The sequence below is a fragment of the Vidua chalybeata genome, chromosome 25 (genome assembly GCF_026979565.1).
Source record: "Vidua chalybeata isolate OUT-0048 chromosome 25, bVidCha1 merged haplotype, whole genome shotgun sequence".
In the NCBI taxonomy this organism is placed as follows: domain Eukaryota; kingdom Metazoa; phylum Chordata; class Aves; order Passeriformes; family Viduidae; genus Vidua; species Vidua chalybeata.
This window is the reverse complement of record NC_071554.1, coordinates 3,541,354-3,560,338: the sequence shown is the minus strand read 5'-3', so window position 1 is coordinate 3,560,338 and position 18,985 is coordinate 3,541,354. Positions and strand designations below refer to the sequence as shown.

The 18,985-nt window shown below is 46.5% G+C and overlaps 1 protein-coding gene across 1 annotated transcript in view; it reads right to left on the bottom strand.

Annotated features, from left to right (window-relative positions):
* Positions 1 to 9,002, bottom strand: part of PHACTR4 (phosphatase and actin regulator 4) — a 36,150-nt gene extending 27,148 nt beyond the window's left edge. The window contains exon 1 of the mRNA XM_053964847.1: positions 8,934 to 9,002. The gene's annotated coding sequence lies outside the window, so the exon portion shown is untranslated. The remainder of the gene's footprint in view (positions 1 to 8,933) is intronic.
* Between the last annotated feature and the right edge of the window lie 9,983 nt (positions 9,003 to 18,985).

Sequence of the window (18,985 nt, the reverse complement as noted above, 5' to 3'; positions counted from 1 at the left end):
TTTTTTCCAAAATACTGCACAAGCCAGGCAGTGCCAGGGCATCCTACCACCCCTCACTTGCCTGGCTCTGCTCGGGGAAGCTTACAAAAGCACCTTGGTTTAGTTTTTGGGGAACACCCAATTTTCTGCACCTGCTCTGCTTTAATTATTGACTAGGCTAGGAGCTCCTGATTAAAATGCAAGGCAAGTCTGACACACAACCTCAGCTTCTGATCATTGCCCACAGATACAGTTGGAAGAGAAACCCAAATTCCCTGCCACAGTTCAGGAATTAAAAGAAAGGGTGGATCAATTTCACTTGGGGCACTTCAATTAAGCAAGTAAAATACTTTTTGTACCCTTGCAACTGAAAACTCTCACAAAATTTGAAATTTTAAACCACAGCTTTAGATTCACACACAGAGAGAAGGTTTAAAAACTTCCTTTCAATTGTACTGTGTTTTTACAAGCCATTTCTGCCAGAGTAAACCTAACAGGTAATTACAGGTCTGACCTCCTTCTATTGCACAAATATGCCTTTGGAAACAATGTGGATAAATATTTGCCCAATACAAGAAGACAACTCCAAGAGGAACCAATCCAGTTTATCAACTCTGTGATTCATGTTGATACAAGCTTTATTCTCTATTTAAGGAACAAGATAACGCTTAGGAAGTGCATCTGCCCAAATTATATTTCACAGATCTGCTATGGGCCACCCTAAACAGTGGCACAGCCAGACCTCAGGTCACACCCAGACAAGAGCCATCAGCAAGACAGGGAGTGAACCTCAACTCCAAATATTAACCCTTGCTCAACCACCAAGGTATCTCTGAGCAGCAGCCAGGCTGAAGATGGAAACACGAGTAAAACATTGCTGCTAATGTGAATAAAGCAGTGCTGGGGTTGTGCTGTGTAACATCCCCTTCTTTCCCTTTGGAACTGGGGAGGGGAAATTATGGAGGCCCAAAGGAGCTGAAAACAAAATGAGAGCACTCCACCTGCCCCCTTAGCCTTAGCCTGAAATCCCAATCTCAGATGCTCCTATTTTCTACCAGTACCAAGAGAACTTGGGAAAACAAGGTGGTAGCAGCCACAGAGCATCAAGAGGCATCCAGGAAAAAGGCACCAAAATCAGACAGGATGATTTCCAAGCCATACAGACCTTGGGTCCCCCAAACCAAACGCTGTTTATGCATCACACTGACTCACATGAATGCAGGGACAATGCCATGGGAATTGTTTACAGCGTCAAGGTCCTTTCATATAATTAAAGGAAGTCAAGAGATGAGATAACACCAACAGTTCTGAAGGTACAGCTAACCCTAACCTTGTAGGAAGCTATTTCTCCCTGAGTTGCTCCCCTCTCTTGCAGGAACAAGCCTTCATACATTCCCAGATCCCTCAATTAACCTCATTCCCTTCATCCTCTGTCTGCAAAGCACCAGCAGCAGTGTGGTACACAAAAAATTATGGTGTATAAACACAAATATTAAAGTGTTTCTCTGTGCACTTTGGGTTTGAAATCAGGGATTTTTTCTTGTGCTGAATTCCCATCTCAAAAATCTTGTGGAAGGTGCTGACTCCTTTGCTGTGAGAATTATCCCCTGAGGTCCCTGGAATTACAGGCTAGTGCAATGTCATCTAAATCTGTCACCTTATCAACAGCAGGGCTTGCTGGCCTCTGGGCACTTAAACTGGTCCAAAATCCCAGGTGGCCCCTTGGCTATACCAGCCCCCACATCCTCTGGGTGCCTTCACTGAGACAGCCCAGACACTTTGTCATTAGCAACCCTGAAGCCTGTTTCTACAATAAAATGAGCTCCTTGGATCTTCCAAAACGATTGTCACCTTCCTCAAGGGAACAGAAAAGAATAAAAATAAAACCTCACCAAAAAGTCTACAGTTCTTAACAAGATCAGTCCAAAAAAAAAAAAAAAAAAGAGAGAATCAAAGCTTGGAAACAAAAAACTGACTTATCCTTTAATAACAGAACTTTCCTGTATTTATGGATTTTTCTGGTTTGGCACAAAAACATCTGCTCATTTAGTGGGTGTTATAAGTATCACTTCTATACTCTGGTGATGCTGAAACCAAGAGGCCTGGTTTAGTGGTAAATGAGCAGAGAAAAACATTTCCATGACCTTGAAACCCAAATTCTAGTTCTCACTGGGGTGTAGGGCTTCACCCCTCCACTGTACGTGGTCAACTCCAGTCACTCTGTTTTGTGCTGCTGCAACCACTGTTGGAGCTTGACCTGGCAGTGAAAACACCAACACTGTTCCAGCTCATTCAAACCCTGCAGGGAAGTCAGGCCAGTACAGCCTGGAGGTCTGTGCCCAACAGGAAAACAACCTGGCTGCAATGGCCACAGCCAGTGACTGAACATGCTCTTCTGTCCTCCTTACAAGATTATTTTGGTTTCTGGGTTTTCCTGACAATGGTTACCTTGCAATTTATCCCACTGCTTAAAACCAAGCCAGAGATATCCCTTCAAGCACCCCACCCCACTTGTGTTTAGAATAATCACCACATGCTATCATGGATGTAAAATGCGACTTTCGAGCCAGAACTAATTATTCTCTGCAAATATGATGGCCCAGAGTAGTCTCCATCACAGAATGACATCATCTCACTCAACAGCAGATCCTTGATGCCAGGAAGGTGTGACACAGGAAAGTCTCCTTTTAAACTCATCCTTGTTCTTCAGTTCTTTTCCTAGACATCTCTTTAAGGATGGGCTTAAGGGATCCTTGCTGTGGAGGAGTGAATGGCTTCAGGAGGCAAGAGGGTGTAAAAAAAAAAATAACCCAGCACTGCTGCAACACACTGCCCCAGAAATCACCTCCCAACATTAACTCTAGGAAGCCTGATCAATACTTTATCCTGAAAAGGAACATAAGAAAAAGCCCTGAATGGGGCAAGGGTGACAGACTGACACACATAATCCCATTAGAGTTACACAGAGCACTCAGTTTGCTCAGTATCTGAGAGATAACAGGATTAACTTCGTGTTCAACATAATTTCAGCCCAATAATTGTGGAATCACTCCTACAGCTGTAATGTCATTGATTCAGCAGGGGATTCCCATCACCCCCCCAAGAGTCCCAGCCTTGAAAGCTCCTTCATTAGCATCAGCATCTCAAATTAATTACTTGGAGAGATTTTCCTTTCCTCTCCCAAAGCAAAATGTAACTTAACCCCTGCAACCTACAATGATTGGGCAGAACAAACTCCTGCCTTCCCTGAAGGAAGGGACCCTGTTTACTTCCCTAATCACCACTTCAGTTAATGTTAAGACCAAAGAGCTGGAGGGGAGAAGGGCAGGTTTTTTCATAATTTGGGTTGAATTTCAACAAAAAACATGACAAAGGCTGGTTACAGTCCTCTCAAAGATCAAGGTTCAGCCCCAGATCCCTGCCTAACTCTGCCTTCCTGGGGAGAGGGGGGTTGATCAGCCCTCTAAGAGCAGAGCTAGAGCCAGCTGGGATCACCACAGAGCCTCCAGGAGCGATTTTCCTTGCCAAGCAATGACTTGCTGCTCACCTCGTCTTGGAAATGAGTCCCTTAGTGCAGAGGGGCTGGGGAAGGAAAGGGAAAGCACACAAAGCAAACAGTACACAGAGCTGCTTCCGACCGTATGGGGGAACAGAGCACAGGAACCGGGATGTGTTTTTATAGGGGATTTTTTCATGGAGTGCAGAACACTATTGAATTCTACCTTTCAAGTGCAGTGAGAGGCTGTGCTATACCAGTTAGGCCAGTGTTGTTATGCTGGCACTGAGCCTAACACGGTGCCAAACCAGACCCCATTGCACTGCCTATGAAAGCCGATGTCCGCAGCCACTGCTTGGCTGCATTGTCATGGTTTGTCTCTTCCCCCCCCCCACAAAAAAAAAGGGGAGAGAGGTGAGGGGGAAAATCTCCTACAGAAATGCAGTTCACAAAATTCTAGAATGGCTTGAGTTGAAAGGGACCTTCAAACTCATCTCCCTGTCACAGCCCACTAGACCAGGGTGCTCCAAGCCCCGTTCAACCTGGCCTTGGACACTTGCAGGGATGGGGCAGCCACAGCCTCTCTGGGCAATCCTCATAGGGAGGGATTCCTTCCCAGCATCGCAACTAACCCTGCCCCTGGCAGTGGGAAGCCGTTCCCGTGTCCCCAGTGTCCCCCCGCTCCCACCTCGGCCTGCCCGGGGCTGGTCCCGCGCGCCCTCTGGCGGCCACAGCGCAGCTCTGCGGCCCCTCCGGGACTGGAGCGTGTCCGGAGCTGGGAAACACCGGGAAGGGTCTGGAGCGCCAGGAGCGGTTGACGGAGCCTGCAGAAAAGGAGGCTCGAGGGGCCCTTCTCGCTCTCTCCAACTTCCCGACAGGAGGGTGCAGCCGGATGGGAGGTCAGGCTCTGCTCACAAAGGAACAAGGGACAGGACAGGAGGAAACAGCCTCAAGTTGTGCCAGAGAAGGTTTAGGTTGGATACTGGGGAAAATTCTTCATCAAAGGGTTGTCAGTCCCTGGCACAGGCTGCGCAGGGCAGCGGTGGAGTCCCCATCCCTGCAGGGATTCAAAAGCCACATGGATGTGGCGCTTGAGGATAAGGGTTAGTGGTGGCTTTGACAGTGCTGGGGGAATGGCTGGACTTGAAGATCTTGGTAGGCTTTTCCAACCTGAAGGATTCTGTGATTCTATGGTAACGAAACTGCACAGCTGAGTTACACCAGTGTACAAAGCTCTACTTTACACAGCCTTAAGACTAGCTCTAATATGCACCAGAATCCATGGCAGAGCTTCATCTGCAAAGCTCAGCTCAGAGCCTGCACAGCCTGAGCACCCTCAGGCTGAACATATCTGTACAAGGAATTTAGCAATTCCTATAAATATTATTCTTCATGTGCCAGGGAATACAAATTTATCATAACCCAGATAGTAAATCCTTTTGAAATCTTAAAATCTCTGCTTCACAAAAGGAGACCAACTCAGGCTGGGTTGAAGAGCTATGTGCTCCCTAAGCAAGTCATGGTTATCTGCTCATTCCACACGGCTGGATGAGTGCAGCCTGTAAAAAAGCCACCTCTTATCTCTGGTTTCTTGTTTGTTTCAGGATACAAAAGACACCTTCAGCAGTCAGAGCCAGGGCTCCTTTCCAAGACAAAGGAGAGCCAAGCAGATAAAGTGGTGATGTCAGCAGTGACAACATCCAAATGTTCACACTGGGACTGCACCTCAGGGCCAGCCTGAGGGCCTGGGAGCAGCTTTGTCCAGCCAACAGCTCAGCTAACACTGGCAGCAACAGCTCACATAGGCAGCAAGATAATAACATTCGGTATTTTGTTTTTAGAAAGCCAGGTTTGCCACTCAACCTGGACACATTGCTCCTGTGCGAAGAAACAGTAATAACAAAAATCACATTTATATTAAACCTGCTTGTCCCTGGTTACAGGCAGGCTCCTCTTCTACTCCCAAACTCAATAAAATCCCTGGACAGAATTTACAGGCAATGTTCCAGAAGCAAGATGAATTTAAGGTCCAACAAGTTAAAAAAGAAAACTAGAAACTCTGGAAACCTACTGCCCTGCTCCATGCCCTACTTACTGAGCCACAGGAACTCCACACTCATAGTTTCACAGCAAATCACCCTGAATTGACCAGAGGATTGATTGCATGTCCTACAAGGTCTTATCTCTTCACACAAGGAATAAGATTGTTCAATTCTGTCATGAAGCACTTCAGCAAAGACATTTCTCACTCAACATCAACCTTTGCCACTGTCTGGCTCCAACCAGCCTAGAGGCTGAAGCATCTCCATCCTAGCACATCCACAGCTGAGCCAGGAAACCACAAAACCAGCAGAATTAACCTCTGCTTTCCCCCTGCCAGGGATATGGGTACAAACTACAAGACCACTTAGCATACCACCTTCAGAGGTCACTCAAAATGGGGTGTCATGGAATTAAGAGGTCTCTAGCAGGTCAGCAATAATCTCTGTTAAACATTTGGCTCATAGCTCAGGAGGGAAAGGCAGCAAGAGTTCAGACACCTCCTCAAGTTGTTCAGGGAGGAATTATTGGGTATTAATTTTCAGAAATGCCACGCTAACTAGATGGATGGTTGAGCTGAACCACTTGCAAATACAGCAGGCAGAAAAACAGCACCAACATGCCATCGAGTGCCCCAAGCATCCTGACAGCACTCAGTACATTAATTACACTAAGAACTAGAACAAATTTAAGAACAAAAGGCTGTCATGATAATGTCTCAAAGTATTTTGCTAAGCTGTCAAGTGCACTCGACTTATTTCCAGTAATGCTTTCAGGTAGGTAAGGAAATGCTCTGTGCTGCACCTTGTTTAAAAGACAAATGCTTTCCACTGAGATCAGCTCCAGCCTCTGGTAACCTGCCTAAGGAACAGTAAGCCTTTCTACCTGCTTGCAAGTTAGAGCACATCAACTGTAACTATTTTAATCTCAGGCACTTTGGCCACTGGTTCTTCTGCTGGATCACACAGAGCTGTGTTACTGCTGCACAAACAACATGCTGCATCTGAGTGGAATCACAGCTTCTGTGTCTTCCTGGAAGAAAACCCCACTCTTTTGTTCTGGAACAGACATTATGGAGAGATTTCCATTGGCTGCTTAGCAGCGACTGTTCTCCTGCAGGCCTGACTTGGTGACAGCAAAGCTCTCAACCCTGCAGTGCTCTGACTGCACATCAAACCCAGCACACACTGCTGGCACTGACTGCCAGCTCCACCAGCCTGGCTTAAACTGAGACCTTAGAGCCCCTTCCAGTGCCTAAAGGGTCTCCAGGAGAGCTGGAGAGGGACTGAGGACAAGAGCCTGGAGTGGCAGGACAAGGGGAATAACTTCCCACTGCCAGAAGGCAGGGACAGGTGGGACATTTGGAAGCAACTCTTCCCTGTGAGGGTGGAGAGCCCTGGCACAGGTTGCTCAGAGAAGCTGTGGTTCCCCCTGGATCCCTGGCAGTGTCCAAGGCCAGGCTGGACAGGCCATGAAGAAACCTGGTCTAGTGGAAGGTGTGTGCCCATGCCCCTCCCAACCCAAACTATTCAGTGATTCCATAATGGTGTTCCCATACTGGTTTAGAATCTCAGAGTATCTGAAGCTATAGCTCTGATTTTTGGGGATAAAGATGGGAATCAGGCAGCCAGCCATGCATCCTGCTGGGAAAAAGCAGCAGAGCTGGTGGGATAAGAACCAAGTATTCATGTTTTCAGCCCTTTCCTCTACTCAGACTACATTTGGAGTCCAAACCTCCAGAAGCAGCAGATTCATATCACACTGATTTCTTTCTGAGGCATGTAACTCAGGCATCAGCTTAGATGCTAAAACAAATTACTTCTTTGTTTGCACAAAGGTGAAGGACTTGAAGCGTATTTCCTATTTTTAGGAAGAAAAAAAATGTGAAAAAAGTAGCACAGCAGGAGATAAAGAGGATGAAAGTCAAAGAGGATGAAAGTCAGCATGGAATAAAGCAGTAGCTGCAGAAGATTCTTAAGGCATCCATAAACTTAGTATTTCAGGAGCTTTCTAAAAAAGCAGCTTTGGGTAACAGCGTGTGTGTGCAAAGGCTACTTCATTAATTTCCTCAAATGTTTCACGGAGATTTAGACCTTTTAGGGACTTTAAAGTTCATATCTGAATACCTGCAGAAGAAGTGTGCAAGCATAGGCAGAAACTGTCAACAGAGTGCACAGTACAGGAGGTCAAAGGATCCAACAGCAAACACTTTCCACAAAAAGGCATTCCATGATCCCTCTGAACCTGTTCATTAATGATTGCTCATTACTGGGCAAGTGAACTGCAGGTCTGCTTCCACCTTAGGTTGATCCAACATGGCAGCAGAGCTTTCAAGGAACCATGAGCAATAAGGTGAGACTTCCCCTGCCAAGCACAAAGCTTCCACTTCAATATGTTGCTTTTTAGATCTCCAATACTTACAGACAGATGAAATACTAGATAGAACACAATCCTTTGACAAAGAGAAAGCTCCTAACCTAGCTCAGATCATGGCAAGGTGAGTGAGTGGTCTTTGGGAGGAAGCCTGGGTAGTGACAGGCAGTAGATGAACAGCAAAAACAGGCTCCAAAAATAGTGTGTGATTCTTGACCTGCACCACAGGAAGGATCTGAAGAAGGGAAAGGTATTCCAGAGACATTTCCCTTCAACAGATCACTTGTGTAGGTGGGACCTTGAGGAAGCTTGGACTGGCAGCATGTGTATATTTAGATTTCATTTGTTCCCCTCCCTAATCTCCATCCTCCCACCAGCACCACTGGCCTCTCCAGGGCAGCATTGTCCCTCCTGTGGGACCAGTGGGGCTGGCGCCGCTGCAACACTGGCACCACCTCTCATCTCCTCACAGAACTCTGCAGCCTCCCCCACTTCAGAACCTCAGCCAAATCCATGTCACTGTAACCTCAGCAGTCTGTACATTCCTGAAGCAAATGCACAGCCTACAGGGAAGGAATTCTGTTTTAAGTCCAGCATTAGTGACAAACAAAGATGTGTGAGGCTGCCCTGGCTACAAACCCCCCCCCCCAAATTTATTGCAGAGAAAATCATAGAATCCCAGAATGGTTTGGGTTGGAAGGGACCTCAAAGTTCATCCAATTCCACCCTATACCATGGGCAGGGACACCTTCCACTAGACCAGATTGCTCCAAGCCTTATCCAAACTGGCCTGAAATACTTCCAGGGATGGGGCAGCAATAGCTTCTCTGAGAAATCCATTCCAGTCCCTCACCACCCTCACAGGAAAGAATTTCTTCCTAATATCCCATCCAAACCCATCCTCCTTCAGTTTAACACCACATGTGGCAACTTAACCTACCGTCACTTACTCAGGGCCATGTCCCAGAGTTTGCCAGAAGTTTCTGTGTATTCTTCTCTATACTTAACTCAAGGCAGGGCTGTGAGCAAATTTTAAGCTGTGTACCTGTTCTAGAATACCATGTATGGACAGCTCTGAAACTTCACTGCAGCTGCCTGGAGACCTGGCTTCCACTCGTCCACAGGGATGAGAATGAATTAAAATCTGAAGACAACAGCAAATTTCATTTTTAATTAGCCAGGGCAGTCAGCCAAGGAAGGCTCCCCCACCCACCCATGGCTGGTGAAGGCTGACAGCTCAAAAGGATTTACGCTTCCCTGTGCATTCTCAATGGCCATTCCAAGCACACCAGCTCAAACAAGCACCAGCCATGCAGCATTGTGAGTGCAGTTAATATCCAACCAGGGAAGGACAGCAATGCATACAAAGCACCAGGCTTGAAGGGAACAAAGGGCACCGACTTGGGACTTCAGCTCAGCTCCATCTTACCTCACCTCTGGGATCAACCGAGTAGTCCTGAGCTTAGCACTCCGAGAACAAATATCCATAAAACCAAAGGAATTTCAAGGAAATTATAATGAAAGATCCATCTATTTATTCTGTCTTTAATACAGGGCTCTTGGCTTCCAGCACTAAGGAGGTAAAGCTTCATGACCAGCCACGGGGAGTGTCTGTGCATGGAAAGATCCAGTACAGATCCTCCATCCTAAACTGGCACCGCTCAAGTTGTCCAGAGGGAAAGGTGAAGTAACTTAAGTAAAGTTGGCAAAATGCAAACAGAACATACGGCTTTTCACATCCCAGGCCACCAGCACTCATCAAAACTCAGCACTCTCAGAAACCTCAAAAGGCTCCAGCTCTGTGTCTTACTGATCTAGCCAAAAAATGGGGTTCAACTGCACGTGAAAAAGGACACAAAAGCTTTGTGACGTGACCAGAGGTGGCTGGTGGCAGTCCCAGCACAGGCTGAGTCCTGGTGAATGAGGAGAGCTCACCAACCACAGAATGTCTAGAGATGGGAGGGACCTTGAATATCTTGTTCCACCCCCTGCTGTGGCAGGGACACCTTCCACTAGACCAGATTGCTCAGAGCCTCATTCAACCTGGCCTTAATGTTGCTCAACACCATCCCAGTAATTGAAGCTCTAGAGACTGAAAAACGGCCCTGCTCTGCTGTGCTCTGTCCCAGGGCTGACTAGAAGCTGCCACCTCCACAGGCACTGCCCCAGCCTCAGCTGCTAGTGCCACACTCACTTCACCTTCCACCTCCTCCACAAGTCATCTTTTGGAATTAGTTTGCCACGAGCAAATCAGAAGGGAAGGCAATCACCACAGATTAACTGGCCTTCATCTGCCTCACCAAGCATAGTGCCCTGCTGACAAGTACAACCATTCCCAAAGTTTTCAGGATGGCATCACCTGGCTGCATAGAATAACCCAGAAATATTATTTACGAGTTAGAATCACCAACTGCAGCATCACAGTCCAGAAGATGTGAGACCAATATGCTTCATGAATACTGGTTTCCCACGGTGCAGGCAAGAGTTTTCATGCAAATCTCAGGTCAATGGCAGGGAAAAAATGGGTATTTAACTCCTTTCTTGTAGCCATTTTAGGCAAACAGATGGAAGAGCTCTTCAAGGCAATCTCTAAGCAAAAAAACCTGCGAGTTTTAGTTACAGCCATATCCTTGCATCAGTTAAACCTACCAGCCATGAATTTGATTGCTTCAGGGCAAGCACTACACACTGCCTAAGGCAAGAGATTTAAATTTTAATTAAAAAAAAAAATTTAAAATCCTATCTTACGCAACACAGAGCAACCTAAAGGAATAAATACAGAACAACAGGACCAACCAGAAGCTGATCCTCCTTTTTGCCTTGCCATGTGCCTTGCTCAAATCAGCTCATTGCTTCTGGCCTCTTCCTTATTAAGAAAGGGGATGTTACCTGTTTTCAAGAACTTGAGATAGCCAAGAGATCAGTATTCCAGGTTTCACAGATGGGAGATTCCAAAAAAGATCTTCCATATTTACAGAGCTTCTGTCAGATCTGGTCCACACCACACTACAAATGCAGCTGATGCATCTGCCAAACTACATTATTTTCTAATCACCTTCTACACTTGAAATTAAGACACCAAGCTTAAAGTAATCAGGTTCTTTATGATGCTTAACAAGCAGGACAGGTCAGGTCCATAATCTGTGGTATGATATCTAAGTCCGTACTCACCGGCGTTCTCTTCCATTCCTCTTGTACTCTAGTGTCCAGAGAAATTCCTACAAAAACAGGAAACAAAGTCAACACACAAATTAAAATTTCAAGTGTGAACAAAGCTCAGATTTAGTTTTCTTTCTCTATCAGGTCTGCTCAGACTACACAAAAGCAGTGTGGAGGGAACCTAGAGCAGAAATCCTGCCCCAGCTAGGAAGAGTGTGACATTGTCATCCCTCTCTGAAGGCATCAGAAGCTTCTAATCACACACATGCTGTGATGGAAAGAAAAGAGAAACCAAATTAAGGTGACATAATTACAAAGCAGCAATATTTGTTCCCAGGGAAAACATTCCACATCTGTCTCTTCAGGAAGGGATGTGCCTGCTGTAAAAGGGAACAGCCTACTGCTTATCTAGCAAAAGCAGCACAGCACGTGCACAGGAAGTATTTCACATGTCACACAGTATCAAGGCACATACTGGGGGGGGGGGGGGGGGGAAGAGAGATAAAAAAGAAAGGAATCAAGATTTTAGTATAAAAGCCAGTTTTTTTTCTGAAGAAAGTTTTGAAATGAGACACCAGGGGAACTAAGTTTGGGGAAATCATTATGTGTCTTGATTTTGACAGATTCTGTAGCACAGTAAAAACAGGCTCAGTATTTTAGAAAAAGGGAGGTTCTGTCTTCAAAATTTTGCAGTTCAAACTTAGACAACCGCAACTGGACATGTCAGCAGGAACAGCATGGGGTGACTGGGGAAGAACTACAAAATAAGGTTGTTCCAGCACCGAGGAGTCAAAGCCAGCCTTTATGCATAGCCTACTTCAGCCTTACTTTTTCCTCATGAAGCCCAGGCTAACTCACCACCTTTGGTCCCAGCAGCAAAGCACAGTTTGATGGCTTTAGTTTAATATATCAGCTCATCATCTTCATGTGACAACTTGCTGACTGTGCAGCACGTACTCAGCTTGTTCAAGAGCACAGGAGCATCCCAGGGCTGCAGTGTCAGCGGAGACAACCACAACCATGCTCCAGGCTACTTCTCTCTGATGCAGCTCAAATTCCATCGCAGCGATGTTTTTGGAATGGAAGGGGGAAACACCTCAACAGAGCCATTAAACCCTCAAAACGTAATTGGGGATCACAGCTTTAAACAGCTTAGAAAAGAGAACAAGTATCTGTACAGGCTTCTGGGCAGCAAACGAGTGGCTCAAGAACATCAGAAGGTTTTGATTTCAGAGGCAGACAGCCACAAGTGCTCAGGAAACACCCTCAATCCCTACAGTCTAATCCATTAACACTGTTAAAATACAGCTTTCACACGCATTTGGATGCATGGTTTGGTGTATTCACATGCTGCATCAAGGACACCATTTGCAAGAACTGGAATGAATGAACTACAGAATCATTTAGGCTGGAAAAACCCTCTAAGATGATTGAGTCCAACCATTAACCCAGCACTGTCAAGACAAACACTAACCCATGTCAAGTGCCACACCCACATGTTTTTGATTGCTTCCAGGAGTGGTGACTCCGACACTGCTCTGAGCACTGTGCCACGGCTTTACAGCCCTTTTGGTGAAGAAATTTTCCCTGCTATCCAACCTAAAACTCCCTGACACAACTTGAGGCTGTTTTCTCTTATCCTGTCTGTTATGAATGAATTCAGTAAAAGTTACATATTTGTTGTGCCCCCATGTTCATTCCAATTGTACCCCCCCTTGTTATGTCTCCCACTGTGGATGTCTCTCCCTGTTCATTCCAGTTGTGCCCTGGTTGTAATACACCCCCCTGTTTGCTGCTTCTATATGTCTCCCCATGTCCCTTCTAACTGTACCCTTGTTGTAATACCCCCCCCCCGGTTGTTATATGCTCCCCTATGTTCACTGGTGTTGCATAATACCCCCCTGTTACCCCCTTGTTAAATCCCTTATTGTTACCCTCATTCAGTCCCTCGGGCATTGCCTTCGCTGCTCCCAAAAATGGCGGCCAGAAACAACCTCGGCAGTATGCAAATGAGGTGAAGCAGAACAGAATCCACCAAAAGGGCCTAAAAACACCAAAATAACGTGGGAACTCGAGGAACCAAGTGACTGGACCTAGTGGGAAGAGTCCTCCCATGCCATCAATCGAGTTCTGGAGGTCACCACCACCTAAAAGTAGCCAGACCGAGATGAGGACCCTAGCCTACGAGCCACTAATTGTCTTCCTAGGCACGCCCTCGAGGACGGAAGCCCCAGTTCTGCTGTGAAGCACAACTGTTCACCTTCTCCTCTGCGTCGCCGAAGGGAGCAGCGACGGTGTGCGCGACCCCTCGGGCCCCCACCCAGAGCTGATCACCTAATAAAGGCCTTTTAAAAGGAGCTGGTCTCCTGGCCCTTAATTTACATCACTGTCCTTTACTCCTTACGTGCAGAGCCCGACCCTCATTTGGTCCAATCTCCTGCCAGGGAATGCTCCCCCACTGAAGGCAGAAGAGCCACCACCATCCCTGCCTGCCCTTTCAAGCACACCCTTCTGGGAAGGGAAAGCAGAAGAGAAACTGAAACTGCCACCTCAAGGCCTACTTGAACCTCAGCACAAATGACAGCAGTGCTCCCACTGCTCCCAGGGAGCTGGGTTTAATTTGCTTTTCAAGGGCACTGCTGCACAGGCTGTGCTGAGCTCTGCACTACAAGGGGCACATTTGTGCCTGGAATACTAATCCTGGCAGCCGTCACTGCTGGACACTCGCTGTGCACACCAGAGACAGCTGCCACTGCCCGATGGCACAGCTGGAAGCACCTCAGCCTCTGCTGGGAGGATCTTTCTGAGCAGAACACTAAATCCACAATATCTGGTTATTAACAGAACGAGCATAAAAGGCACATTGGGGGGAAAAAAGTGATGCCAGGGTAGAAGAAGAAGGAGCGAAGTCCGTGCTCCTGCAGCATTGCCACAGGCTGCCAAAGCAGGAGCACACAGCTCCACCTGCACTAAGGAATGGGTACGTCTCACCAAAGAAATAGATAAAGCAGTGCAGATCCTGCTGCCAGCATTAACTACGAGTGGCTAATTGGAAAGCTGTATCCTGGAATAGTATTTGAGATAACCCACTCCACAGAACAGCAATTTGCTTTTATCCCCTACTGTCACAGGTTTCCCAGATACCTACTTCTGAAAAAAACATGGCTTTTTCATTTCCTCTAGCATGACATGCCACAGCTCCTCTGAATATTCAAGTCCTCTGACTGCCCTACATTCCCTGGGCCTGACAGCTGTGTGAAATTCCTGTTTCGGAGGGCCCTGTTGCTGGCACAGCTCAGCAGCTTTCAGTGCTCAGGACTCTCCCCTGTCCCTCTGGTACTCTGGCCACCACAGCAGCAGAACCACGGTCTTTGTCTGCCTCGAGACTTCAAACACTTTACAGCTTTTTCCCCAGCTCTTTGTACCACTCTAGGAATATATTCCTGTTCCATTGACCCGGCTCTGAACTCCTGCAGTAAAGCGATGGCTTCTTTCAGCTAGGCAGCTAATCCACACACAATAGAAAACAACTGTTTTGCAGCAATGCTGGAATGTTTTGTACCCTACTTCTTCAGTCTCAACACACTCCCTGCTGCACAGGGAATTTTGTCTTTCTCAGCTCTGCCCATGTGCTCACATTCTCCCCCAGCAACACAAACCAGCCCAATTCCAGACTCTGGACCTCCTCCCATGCCTTCCTATCCATTCCCTGCACCAGCACCGATCCAGCTGCTCTGGGAACAGTCAAAGCTGACCCAGATGCACACCAAGCATGTCCAGAGGAGTGGGCTGGGAATGACAGGACCTTGACAGCCCCAGCTCAAACCGCCATGAGGCTGCACACCAAGGTGCCACTGTTTGTTCCAGCCTTGGGCAGTCCACATCCATGAGCTTTACTGAATACCCCTTTACAGCTTCCCCCTTTCCTCATGGTCTCATTTTCAGCAATCCTTACCCAGACCTCTGGAATATTAACCATTCAGCTTCCTTCAGAATGAAGCTCATTAGCTGGACCCTTCTGTCCTCTCTGCTCATCTCCTTCAGTAACATGAACAGCTTCCTTCAAAAGACTACAGCTTGCTTCCAAAAGTCCAGCTAAAACCTAAGCCCATGTTGGTTGTTTTTCCCAACTAAACTAGAAAACTGACAACTCTTCCAAGCAGAAGTGGCACATTACTTCTCCACAGTGGCTGCCAACAGGCTTGCCTGAGGCATGGAAACGAAGTTTCCATGCTGACTCAGCTCTAAATCACCATTCCAGAGAGGGACACGACAGCAGCTGGGCAGCTACCACAGGGCTTTTACTGCAATGAGACGCAAAACCCAAGGCTGCCTTGGAAAAAAACGCATGTGGGGGAGAGAAAGGATGTTCTTATAACTGTTTGGAACTATATCCACCAGTTGGAAGGAAAAGGAAGGGTTAACACACACCCATAGCTTGAGGAACATGGTCCTGCATTAATACAGACCATGACCCATGAAATTAAACAAGCTCACCTGACAACTCCCAGGTGATTATTCATTTTGACCTAATATGGTGCTAGTAACAGCCAATAAACAAATATTATATTATCGCTCATTCTGCCACTTCAGCTCTTTGCTTTACACTACTTTAAAAACTACATTACTGCAGCAGCACCCAGAAGGTCCCACTGGGGCAGATGACAAGAGCCCAGCAAAGGGTTGAGGCTGCCCACAACAGTTCACCATCATAACAAGAAAAAGTCAACACCAGGAATAAGGCCAGCTGGGAGATGGAAGCCAGGCACAGAGCAGCCCGAGTTCTCACTCAGAGAACATCCTGAGTCTTCCTCCCTGATTTGCCAAACTCCACACAAATGGTTGATCCAAGCCATCGGGACTCTCCCCAGCTGCAAATGTTTCTCAAAGGCCAGGCTTACGAACCCTCCCCAACTAGCGCGTGGATCTGGCTGCCTGTTCCTTTTTACAAGTGCAATTTCAAAAATAAAATCAACATTATCTCACCAATAATTACTCTTTCCAGGAAGACAGATGAGCGGATTTTTGCAAAGCTGAGATAACTCCACCTAATGCCATGGGTCTGTTGGCCATGAAGCTCCATCGGGTCCTCAGGGGGAGGGCTAAAGAAACTCATGTTATCTGCCAGCAGTGAGATTAAGAGCATGGTAAACAATATTAAAATTCTGTTCTACAAAGCAGAATACCTCAACAGCACCAAATATTCTACCAAAGGACAGATTACAGCATGGGTGCACAACTGGAGTTTAAGTATTACAAGGGAAATTCTTAAAAAGCCTAAATAGATCAACCATGCCAAATGCCCTAGTACAGATGACAAGACAAGGTGTAAAGGTGTAATTAACCTCTTGTTGCATAGAGTGGTACAAAGGGGAAGAGATGCACAAGCCCCTTTTTTCAAGTCAATGAAAATGGATCCCAAAAAGCTCCATCTCCATCTAAAAACAAACCAGCTCCACCTAGAAGTCTTGATTTGCTCATGTCCTTTGCTCATATGGTTTGAACATCATTTGCTGGTTTCTGCAAATTGCTGGAACTACAAATGCTGGTTTCAAATCCTCTGAGCAGCCTTGGCTGACCCAGTTTGTTCTGCACTCATCACACCCTGAGCAGTGGAGAGGTCAGTTGGAGGGAAATCAGAATATTCCTCCTCAGTAAAACTGCACAGATTACAACCAGTTGTTATGCAGCCTAACGTGGCAACATGCCAATTAACGGGGTGCACCACTAATTAACAGCCTAGCAGTTTCCCTCTCTTTCCAAGGATCCCAACACTACAAGCATTTTTGCACTTGTTGGGAAGCAACGGCTTTGAGCAGGAGCACAGCAGCTGGTTAGCACAAGGAATGGGTTTTGTGGAAGAAGTGGAAAAATCAGACGTTAGCATAACAACTCTATGTGCAATTTAAATAGAAAATTTGAATAACCAGGATTGAAAACCTCAATACATTTCATATTACAGTCAATGAAACCAGTGGCTTTTTGTCACAGATTTAACATTTGATAAGTGGCTCCCCATACAAACTGCAAATGTTTTCCAGCAGCTCAGTAGCTGCCTGTGGGTGGCACAGTAATATAAGGTTACCAGACAGGAACTGGAAAGGGAAGGGAGCTGCATCCTCCGGGGCTGCGCCACGGGGAAGGTGAGTGGCTTTTTCCAACACCTGGGCAAAAGTAAACCTTAAAAGTACTCACGGACATGCTGTGCAGAACATTGGAGTGGGACTCCAGACCCCAGACTGCTCTAGCAAAGAATCTCTGAGGTTAGAAAAGATCTCCAGGATCACTGAGTCCAACCTGTGACCAATCACCACGTTGTCAACCAGAGTAGAGTGCCACATCCAGTTGTTCCTTGAGCACCTCCAGGGATAGTGAGAGTTGGACATTGGACAAGGCACTTTGTTTATACATGCCTCAGTTTCCCCCGAGAAGGGATTAACTTCTTCTGTAAAGCAATTCAAATGCAAATTAAAACTTGCAATACTCAATTTCCTAGAGACTTTCACCTTATGTGAAAGTAGTACGTGGACACTTCATCTCACAAACCAAACACAGCAAGTTCTTCCATACTTCTGTTTGAAACAGACCATAAAAAGTCTGAAAAAGCCACTCTAGCCTCTCCCAGGTGTTTCAGTTCACTGAAGGAGCCAAACCTGGAACAAAAACCTGGTATTCACCAAACCTGTAACAAAAAGCCAGCAGCCTATAGGAAAGTATAGCACATACAAACACAGCATAGCTTCTGCACCAGCCCACAGTGACAAATGCTATTTCTATTTAGCTCTCAGTATGGGAGACACTTCTAATTTGCCTCTAGACCTGCTTACAGCTGATCCACCACTCTGGAGGTGCAGATACATGCAGAGAAAAAACGGCAGTATGAATAAGAGCAAACCAGCTCCACTTTTCACTGTCCTTGAAGTGGCTGAAGCCACTGGAACTGGCACATTTCCCTCGTGTCTTGCTGCACAACTGATTTCAGGACAATAGGGCTTGTCAGAAATTAAAATTGCTTTGTGGTCTGCAAATGCCCGCTCATGCAACAGCTCATTCTTGTATAACACCTCACAGGGAATTTAAATTCATGTAGCTGCTCCATCCCTGCAAGTGTCCAAAGCCAGGTTGGATGGGGTTTGGAGCAACCTGGGGTAGTGAAAGGTGTGCCTGCCCATGGCAGGGGGTGGAACTGGATGAGTTTCAAGGTCCCTTCCAACCCAAACCATCCTAGGATTCTATGGTTTATACCTGATGAATGCTGAGCAAACATGAGCTCAGTCCTCTGCATGTGCCTGTCTGCCACAAAGGATCCAAATGAGCTTGTTTGGATATATCCAAGCAAACCTCTCATCCTGGACCCACTGTTACGGGGAGCAGCTGAGGACTGTGGGTTGCACACATTAGCTGACCTATAATAATCTGTGTCAGTTCTGTAACACACCCCCAAAAGGCACAAAATAACAGGGTTACTTATTTACCTCTGGCTTCTGGGGTAAATCTCAAACCACCTCTGCCTTCATTTAGTGGTTTCCATTTTCATCAAACTTTGAATAAAAACTTAGCAGCTGAGTACTCGTTCAGTGCTGTGGTCATGCCCCTGTAATTTTGACACAATAGACAATTTCATTTGCAACCACCATTTCCTCCCCAGAATGAGGCCACTTTTAGTCTCAGCCACTGCAGAGCCCATTTGAAAAGTGTTTCTTTTCACCTCTATTTAAAAAGTGAGAGGAATGAGCTTAACCACCATCAAAGCACTAAAATGAATTTGTTAGAAAGCTCACCTGAACTCCCCAAAATCCTGCAGCAGCAGAGCTGAATTTGCAATCCTGCCATAAGGGTCTTTCCCAAAGCACCCTGAATGCCCAACTGCTTCCTGGGATAAACAGCCCACAGGGTTTGTGCAGTCAGATTAAACCCCATGCCTTCCCTGCTGCACGT